Source organism: Triticum urartu, chromosome 7A (genome assembly GCF_056163025.1).
Source record: "Triticum urartu cultivar PI428250 chromosome 7A, HENAU_Tu73, whole genome shotgun sequence".
NCBI classification, from domain to species: Eukaryota; Viridiplantae; Streptophyta; class Magnoliopsida; order Poales; family Poaceae; genus Triticum; species Triticum urartu.
Window position 1 is genome coordinate 25,426,390 of NC_141879.1, and position 10,521 is coordinate 25,436,910.

Sequence of the window (10,521 nt, forward strand, 5' to 3'; positions counted from 1 at the left end):
ACTAAGAATGCATGCATTATGTGTATATATAATCCTTGCAAATTGTGGATTCTGCAATCATATCTTGGTGGTTGATGAGCTCAAATTTTCCTGTTCATGGAAGTATTTTGCTGTGTTCACCTTCCATAGAATTATGTTCATGCCAGTGATTTCTTCAAACCATATCTATGGTCTGGTCTCCAATGAGTGTTTTGGAGGGTCGGCTACCCTTTTTTTTTTTTGCCCTGTTCATTGAAGCATTTTCACAATAACAAACATGGATGATCGATTCTCTTCTATTGAGCCAGGTACAGAGCATACATGAGAGAAATTGCAAGTTTGCCATAGTTGTATTTGGGTCTTTTCGCTTGGATGTTTTGAGCTGAAACAATTAGGAAATGATTATGACAAAAAGCACGGCAGTTGATTAAATGATCAAATTCCCCCATCCTGAATGCCAATGTATTGTTTTTTCATTCTTTTATATTTCACATCAACGGTTCATCTACATCAAACAATTTGATATGAAAATTTGAAGCAAGATAACAACAACACCACCTTTTTTTCGCTGAACAACACAATATGTTGTTCCTTGCATCTGTAGAAAGCACAACACCAAATCAGCATCATTCAGTTTTTCCACAACTCTTATTCTCTAATCACCCCTCATCACTGCTCAATTTAACCTCTAATCTCTAATCACCCCTCATCATTCCAAATCATCTAACTTCCCGGACGGTCACCCATCCTCTCACTACTCCAGCCTGAGCACGCTTAACTTCCGGGTTCTATTCTTCCTCGTTTCCTAGTCTGCACTTGTTGTTTTCCTGACAATAGTAAGATGTCAATCCTATTAACCCTCAGTAATTTAGCAGCATGAAGTCACACATTTCACTGTTTGAGTTTGAAACTATTGTTCTAAAAAACAATAATTATGTAGTAACACTAATATTTCTTGAATAAGTAGTTTGACCACAGTTTGACCATAGTTTGACTAATGTTTCACCAGATTTGACCAAAATTCAAAAAACTGAAATAATTATTTAGTAACACTAATATTTCTGGAATAAGTAGTTTGACCATTGTTTGATCACAATTTGACCACAGTTTGACCAGATTTGACCAAAATTCAAAAAAACTGAAATAATTATATAGTAATACTAATACTTCTTGAATAAGTATTTTGACCATAGTTTGACTAGATTTAACAAAAATAAAAAAACTGAAATTTGGCATAACTTTTTTCCTTTTAGAATTTGAGGATTCTAAAAATTTGCAAACAGGCCGTAGGCTGCCAAAATCGGATGCGGATTTTCTTGCTGAACACTTTGATATATTATACGTTTTTTTCTGACATCGTACGCAAAAGTTATAGCCGTTTTACGTTTTCCCTGCACTTTTTGCAAAACATGTCCAAATTTAAGTTTTTAAATTTTCCTAACTAGTAGATGTGGTAACATAACTACATCTCGAAGGATTTTAACTTTTGAAGTTCTTATCATTTTCTTTTTCTTTTTACAAAACTGAAAAGGCGATACACGGGCGGGGGGGGGGGGGGGTACTAAAGGTTAGACCTTTAGTACCGGTTCATGCCACGAACCGGGAGTAATGCCTGTATGGTGCCCCCGCCGCTCGAACCGGGACTAATCACTAGTAGAAAAAGGGTCAAACGTGAAGCACATTAGTGCCGGTTTGTATTTGAGCCGACACTAATATATACATTAGTGCCGGTTCCAACGGCTAGCCGGGCCGCTCTCATTAGTACCGGTTCGTGGCGAACCTTTAGCACCGGTTCGTGCCACGAACCGGTACTAATGAGAGTGGTGGCAGGATGTTGTCAGACTAGAGGCCCCTCCAGCCCCTTTAGTACTGGTTCTTGGCACGAACCGGTACTAAAGGTCGTCCTACATAAACCCTTCGTCCACCCGAGCTCGCTCTGTTCTTCCCCTTTCCCCTCTCCTCTCTGTTCTTCCCCTCTTCCTCTCGAGCTCATCACACATTTTGCCCAAAATTTGTCTAGATTTGAAGGCCCCCATCCATTCAAATGATCACAAAGGTTAGCAACTTTGTCCTTTCATCTCTCATTGCTAGATTAACTCTTGCAATGCTTTATATAGTGATTAATTTGTGAGTTTAGTAATTTGGGAGGAAATATATATATGTGCTAGTATTTGATTTATATGCAATTTGAGGTCAAAAATAACACTTAGTTTGCATATGTAGGTGTGGTTTACTTAGTGCCTTCTAAATCTCCGTCGTAACCACCGTCGATCGCCCGCACCGTCCCGTCGCCGGCACCACCTTGTGGTGAGCCTCTTTGTTCATGAAATTTTATATAAAAATTGATGTTTGTGTGATTTGGATATATAGTTACTCGTATAATTATCTTACCCGTACGTTGTTTGTTATACATATAGTGCCATGGTTTTGATATCCGTCCCCGTCGGCCCTCGTCCTTGTTATGATTCGGATGTGGTATATATATTCTCTTTTAAAACTAGCTGCATTTCGTGTTTATGACAAATTATGCCCATCAAGTTGACATAGAAATTTTTTCTAGGAGGTATGTGAACCGGAAATTCCAACCAACCCTATTGTCGAGAGGTTAAATTTAGTTGAAAGAGAAAACGAGTACTTGAAAGAAAAATTGAAAAGAATTGAGGGGGAGAAGATGGAATTGGAGTTGCATGTTGCTGATGTCGTCGATGATCACAAGATCAAGATGGAGAAAATGCGCTTGAAGATTAGAAAGATTAGAAAATATGCCATCGATAGTGAGGCTTGGTATCATTATGCTGTTGGATCCATTGTTACCTTAGTTGCGATCTTGATCGCATTTGTTGTTGCATTTAAATGCTTTAGCTAGAGAGTTATTTGTTTGTTGCATTTAAGTGTTGTATGAAATTTATGTATGAACTTGTATTAATTTGGTCTATTCGGTGTTGTGTAATGAAGATGAGCCGGCAATGGATGTACGATGACCGATGCTCTCCCCAGTTCGTTGAGGGCGTGCATACTTTTCTGCTTACGGCTGAGGCAAACAAGCAGGCGTATGGTTTTATGCCTTGTCCATGTGTTGGCTGTAAGAATGGTCAGAATTACTCTACATCAAGAACCATTCACGTCCACCTGTTTAAGTCCGGTTTCATGCCCAACTATAATGTTTGGACCAAGCATGGAGAAAGAGGGGTTATGATGGAAGACAATGAAGAAGAAGAAGAGGACGACGACAGCTATCCTGGCCATGGGTTCCCTGAATACGATGATACAACAATGGGGGAAGAAGCTGAGCCGGTAATGCGGGAAGAAGCTGAGCCGGCAATGCGGGAAGAAGCTGAAGAAGAGGCATCAGATGAGCCCATTGATGATCTAGGTCGGGCCATTGCCGATGCAAAGAGAAACTGCGCAAGTGATTTGGAGAAGAAGAAGTTGCAGCGCATGTTAGAGGATCACAAAAAATTGTTGTACCCGAATTGCGTAGGTGAAAAGAAAAAGCTGGGCACCACAATGGAATTGCTGCAATGGAAGGCAGAGAATGGTGTATCTGACAAGGGATTTGGAAAGTTGCTGGTAATGATAAAGGATATGCTTCCAAAGGACAACGAATTGCCCGAGAGTACGTACGAAGCAAAGAAGGCTGTCTGCCCTCTAGGGTTAGAGGTGCAGAAGATACATGCATGCCCTAATGATTGCATCCTCTACCACGGTGAGTACGAGGATTTGAACGCTTGCCCGGTATGTGGTGCATTGCGCTATAAGATCAGCCGCGATGACCCTGGTGATGTCGAGGGCGAGCGCCCCAGGAAGAAGATTCCTGCCAAGGTGATGTGGTATGCTCCTATAATACCACGGTTGAAATGTTTGTTCCAAAACAAAGAGCATGCCAAGGCGATGTGATGGCATAGAGAAGACCGTAAGAAAGACGGAAAGTTGAGAGTACCCACTGACGGGTCGCAGTGGAGAAAAATCGAAAGAAAGTACGGGAAGGAGTTTGCAGATGACGCAAGGAGCGTATGGTTTGGTCTAAGCGCAGATGGCATTAATCCTTTTGGGGAGCAGAGCAGCAACCATAGCACCTGGCCTGTGACTCTATGTTTGTACAACCTTCCTCCTTGGTTGTGCACGAAGCAGAAGTTCATTATGATGCCAGTGCTCATCCAAGGCCCTAAGCAACCCGGCAACGACATTGATGTGTACCTAAGGCCATTAGTTGAAGAACTCTTACAGCTGTGGAATGGAACAGGTGTACGTGGGTGGGATGAGCACATGGGGGTAGAATTTGACCTAAAGGCGTTGCTGTTCGTGACCATCAATGATTGGCCTGCTCTCAGTAACCTTTCAGGACAGACAAACAAGGGATACCGCGCATGCACGCACTGTTTGGACGCTACCGACAGTATATATTTGGCTAATTGTAAGAAGAATGTGTACCTGGGACATCGTCGATTTCTTCCGAGCAGGCATCCCGTAAGAAAGAAAGGCAAGCATTACAAAGGTGAGGCGGATCACCGGACGAAGCCTCGCCACCGTACTGGTGCTGATGTACATGATATGGTCAAGGATTTGAAGGTGGTATTTGGAAAGGGTCCTGGTGGACAACCTGTTCTAAATGACGCTGACGGGCGCGCACCCATGTGGAAGAAGAAATCTATATTTTGGGACCTGCCCTATTGGAAAGACCTAGAGGTCCGCTCCGCAATCGACGTGATGCACGTGACGAAGAATCTTTGTGTGACCCTGCTTGGCTTCTTGGGCGTGTATGGGAAGACAAAAGATACACCTGAGGCACGGGAGGACCAGCAACGTATGCACGGAAAAGACGACATACATCAGGGTCATGCAAGCTACGCTCTTACCAAAGAAGAGAAGGAAATCTTCTTTGAATGCCTGCTCAGTATTAAGGTACCGTCTGGCTTCTCGTCGAATATAAAGGGAATAATAAACATGGCAGAGAAAAAGTTCCAGAACCTAAAGTCTCATGACTGCCACGTGATTATGACGCAACTGCTTTCGGTTGCATTGAGGGGGCTTCTACCGGAAAACGTTCGATTAGCCATTGTGAAGCTATGTGCATTTCTCAATGCAATCTCTCAGAAGGTAATCGATCCAGAAATCATACCAAGGTTATAGAATGATTTGGTGCAATGTCTTGTCAGTTTCGAGTTGGTGTTCCCACCATCCTTCTTCAACATCATGACGCACGTCCTAGTTCACCTATGCGAAGAGATTAACGTTTTGGGTCCTGTATTTCTACACAATATGTTCCCCTTTGAGAGGTTCATGGGAGTCTTAAAGAAATATGTTCATAACCGTGCTAGGCCAGAAGGAAGCATCTCCAAGGGCCGTCAAAATGAGGAAGTCATTGAGTTTTGTATTGACTTTATTCCTGACCTTAAGCCGATTGGTGTTCCTGAATCGCGGCATAAGGGCAGACTGGATGGAAAAGGCACGCTAGGAGGGGAACAAATAATATGTATGGACAGACATTCTCTCACTGAAGCACACTACACAGTTCTACAGAATTCTGCCTTGGTGGCTCCGTATATGGATGAACACAAGAATTTGCTACGCTCCAAACACCCGGAGCGGTCTGATGACTGGATTACACATGAACAAACCAGGAGTTTCGCCAGCTGGTTGCAGACACGTACCATGCATGACACCTCTATTGAAGATGACCTGTACTTGCTGTCCTAGTTACCATCTTCGAATATAATGACTTTCAAAGGGTACGAGATAAATGGTAATACATTTTACACGATCGCCCAAGATAAGAAGAGCACCAACTAAAACAGTGGTGTCCGCTTTGATGCAGAAACCAAGACGGGAAAGGAAACATATTATGGTTATATACAAGACATATGGGAACTTGACTATCGACGTGGTTTGAAGGTCCCTTTGTTTCGGTGCAAATTGGTCAATATGACACGAGGCGGGGTAACGGAAGACCCGCAGTACGGATTGACAACAGTGGATCTCAACAATCTTGCGTATGCAGACGAACCATTCGTCCTAGCCAATGATGTGGCACAGGTTTTCTATGTGAAGGACATGTCTACCAAGCCAAGAAAAAGAAAAGATAAGGAAGCGAATGCATCGTACGATGAGCCAAAGCGGCACATAGTTCTTTCCTGGAAGAGAAACATCGTGGGAGTGGATGACAAGACAGACAAGTCAGAAGATTATGAAAAGTTTGATGAAATTGCTCCATTCACAGTGAATATTGACTCGAGCATCCCGTTAAATGATGAAGATTTTCCATGGTTACGGCGCAAAGGGACACACGCGAAGAAAAAGTTTCACACCCAAAGATCTGGGATGTGATCGGCTTCACTACCTTCACTTTCTTCTGTGTTTCACACCCAGAAGGGAATCTCTGTAATAATTAGGGTAGTTAATTATGTGTTTTGGCATTTGAAACGCGAAGAAATTTTATGTGCAAACAAATTCTTTCATGCCTTTACTGATTTTTAAAGTTAAGTTATTCACAAACTAGTGATTCACACTAATTTCAAATAATTCAAAATTTAAACTATTTAAATTTGAAAACTACGGGCACTAACAGAAAGTTTGTAATTTTTTGTACCTAAAGCAAAAATATTCACAAAGAAACTCTAAATACAAAAAAAAATCAAAAATAAAAAAGCCCGCCTACTAGGCCAGAGCGGCCTGCATACGACTAGAAACCCAACCCGTTGTTAGGCCAGGATGCAGGCCCGCAAAGGCCCAGTAGGCCCACAGGGCAGCACAGAACATGTAGGCCCAATAGGCCTGCTTTGGAGAGGAGCTCGAGAGCTACCGCACTGGGGTTTATAAACCAGTGCGGTCGCCCCTCGGCTAGCGAGGTGGGACTAAACTTGCGCACCGCACCTGCGCCAGCGCACCCCCTTTAGTACCGGTTCATGGCACCAACCGGTACTAAAGGGGGGCCTTTAGTACCGGTTGGAGCCACCAACCGGTACTAAAGGGTGTGCGGTTCCCGCCGCTTGGCCTGGCCAAAACAGGCCTTTAGTACCAGTTGGTGGCTCCAACCGGTACTAAAGGTGCCTTCTATATATACAACACTTACGAAAATTTCATTCTCCCTCTGTTTCTTCCTCTGTTTTCCCATTGAAGCACCGCCCGCGCGCCCCCATCGATCGACGCCGTCGCCGCCCCCGTCGCCGCCCCCGTCCCCGTCGCCGCCCTCGTCTCCGTCGCCGCCCCGGGCCCGTCCCCGTCGCGCCGTCCCCGCATCGCCGCCCCCGCGTCACGCCCCGGCCCGTCGCCGCCCCCGGCCATCGCCGTCGCCGTCACCCCGCTGTGAGCTCTCCCCCTCTAACCCCTCTCCCTCGCCCCCGGCGGCCACCATGGGCGCCGCCCCTCCCCGAGCCCATACACACACAAGCATGATGAACACACACACACACGTACATATGTATGAATTAATGCATGTATATATTAGTATATACGTATTTTGTATGTTTAATTAGTTTAGATTTTTTAGATTATTATTTTTTCACTAGTATATATGTATGAATGCATGTTAGATGGATATAATTAGTGTTTAATTAGTATGGAAATTTTTTATATAATGTTGTTTTTCAGTTTTTTAATGGATGTATAGAAGTTGTGTTTTCTGTTTTTAGTGTTAGATGCTTAATTAGTATGAAATAGCATATAGAATTTTGACATATGCAATGATAGCATAATTAGTGTTATATAGAAATGTTAGATTTTAGTTATCAAAATCCAATCATTAAAAAAATGTTACTTTTTGCGGGCATATAGCTAGTATTTGTTCTCGACGATGCCCGGCCCGCATCCTCGCCGTCGACCCGTCCGCGACGACGTCCGACTGACCCATGTCCGGGACTGGGCTCCGCCGGGCTGGCACTGGGAGGTGCTGCCTGGAGGGGCGAGCCGCTTGATGAGGAACCCGGCCCCGGGTCCCGTCGTCGACCCTGATCTCGTTTGATGGCATTCGCGTGGGCCAGTTTTGGTTCGGAGGGAGCCGGCCCCGCCGGAGGTGGTACGTCGCCGTGTCAGGGAGGAGGACGAGCACGTCCATCGCTACATGGTTGCGTTAGAGGGCGGCAGGTTCTCCAATACCTGGCAGTTTCTTCAGGGATCTCACTTCAGCTATGATCCTGTGAGGGTTCCTTCTCTTTGGGTGTCCACCGCCCGCGCCGTAGGAACCGCGAGTGTCCTAGATTCTTCTGTAGTATTCGATCTTTAATTAGCTACCTAGCCAGTGATGTACTATTCAATATTATATATTATTCGAGACGATGTATTCGAGATTATATCTATTATTCGAGACGATGTATTCGAGATTATATCTATTATTCGAGATAAAATCTATGGCAGAAAATACCAACAGAGAGAGAGAACAGACCATGTTCGATATGATACGCGGGCCAGATGATGATCAGAATGAAGAAGATTATGACGGCTCCGAATTTCTAAACAACACCGGAGAGGGTGATATGGTATTCGATCGCGACGACCGAATTGATGAAGTCATGAACTACGATTATGACGGTGACGAAGAACATATTGATCCTGAAACAACAAACACTGGCGAGGTATATATATTTATAGAAGCAGGCATCTGGTGATCATCACATGTTTTAAATGAGTTGAAGATACATTAACGAATCGATCTTTCTTCTTTCAGCCATCCGGATTGAGCAAATCTTCAGGCAAAAGGACGAAACGAGGCCCGAACAAAAAGTTGAAGGAGGGCGTAAAGTACAATATCGAGGCAATCAGACCTAATGGCGAACCATTAGCGCCTAAGAAGATTGCGGACAAGTTCGTTCGTCAGTGCAGAGTTCTTGTGAAGTACCAACTCCCGATCTCCCTTCAAGAATGGAGAGTGCCAGCAAAGCCACGTCCAAATGTTACTTTTGTCGACGACAGACAAAAAAACCTGCTTTGGGATACTCTCGTGGAACATTTCACCCTACCAGATCATTTCACAGATGCAGATGTGGAGAAAGTCAAGGACGCCGCTCTTAGGAAGATGGCGGTTTTATTCAAGAACCACAAGAATCGTGTATGGGACAAGTACATCAAGGATGGAAGGAAGACTCCAGTATTTGAGGGAACACTAGAGAATCAAAGTGCTCATTGGGACGATTTAGTGAAATTCAAGGATTCAGAATTAGCTAAGGAACGGTCGAGAATAAACAAGAAGAATGCCGATAAAAAGGATAAGTTCCATAAGCTGGGGCCAGGTGGCTACGCGGTGGCAATGCCTAAGTGGGATAAGTCTGAGAAAGAGATGGAGGATGCAGGTGTCACTCCGGTTACTAGGAGCTGGCCCCCCAGCTGCAGGAGTTGGTTCTATGCGCATGGGGGGGAGTTGGACCCGAAGACAGACGAAGTTTTGTTGAAGGCATGTCTGAACGGAGCCGACGATGCGCTAATTATTGCAATAGAAGAGGCTCGAACGGGGGTGTTCCAGCCCAACAGAGAGAACGACGAGCTTATGCGTGCCCTGGGAAATCCTGAACACCCGGGAAGAACACGAGGCAAGGGCGCTATTCCGTGGTATGAGGGGTTTTCGGACTGGAACACCGACTACAGAACCCGTGCGAGAAGGAAGATTGCGGAGGAGAAGCAGAGGAAGATGGAGGAGGAGATGAGGAGGCTGGACTATGAACGCCTTCAAGGCCTAGAATCAGCGCACGTGGACTTGGCAATCAAATTCCAGCGGCAGCAGGAGAAGATCGACTCACTTAGCCAGCAAAGGGGGTCTCAGCAGCTGCAGCAGCTAGCGGATGATCCAGCATTGGATACCACCGCCCCATCCATGCCGAGAAGCAGCGTGGGTTCCGCCCCGTTTGACGCAATGCTGGATAGATACCCCGTGGATGACATCACGCATAACACTAACTGCGAGCTACACTTCAAAATTAAGAACATATCCTTGAAGGTGGCGGACGGTGTTGCTTATACAAATTCCCCCGATGCAACCTTCCATTGCAACCCGATTCCAGCAGGCTATACTCGTGTCATGGTTGATGAGGTGGTGGACCAATATTCGGGGCTAGAGCTTGACATTCCTGGAGGTGACGAGGAGCACACACTCGGAAAGGCCAAACATCGTATCATCCTATGGAGAAAGGATTGCATCATCTTTCGAAGGCCACCGACACCGCGTCACCCGACTCCTCATCGAAGTCCGCCACCGATTCAGCAGACTCCCACTCCTCCAAGTCCACCAACGCGTGAGGCCACTCCTCCTCCTCCAAGTCCGGCAAAGTGTCAGGCCACTCCTCCTCCAAGTCCGACACAGCGTCAGACGTCCACTCCTCCAAGTCCGGCACAACCTCAGGCCACTCCTCCTCCAAGTCCGGCACAGCTTCAGGCCACTCCTCCTCGTCTAACTCAGCCCCGTCAGCCGTCTCCGCCGCCTAAGCAATCGCAGAAGAGACACCCCGCAGCTATGGTGCGTAGCGGTACGAGTCGAGGTCATAGTACAGGAAGTACAGGAGGAGGCAAGCGATATGAATATGGTCCAAACCTCAATACTCCTCTTCCTGAGAGGGCTTA

The 10,521-nt window shown here is 45.5% G+C and overlaps 1 long non-coding RNA gene across 1 annotated transcript; it reads left to right on the forward strand.

Annotated features, from left to right (window-relative positions):
* Window positions 1–2,005: 2,005 nt before the first annotated feature.
* LOC147957198 (uncharacterized) lies at window positions 2,006–2,841 on the forward strand. Its single transcript, XR_015612368.1, has 3 exons — window positions 2,006–2,286; window positions 2,397–2,454; window positions 2,540–2,841. It is a non-coding gene; the product is annotated as an uncharacterized LOC147957198 (long non-coding RNA).
* Window positions 2,842–10,521: the final 7,680 nt, after the last annotated feature.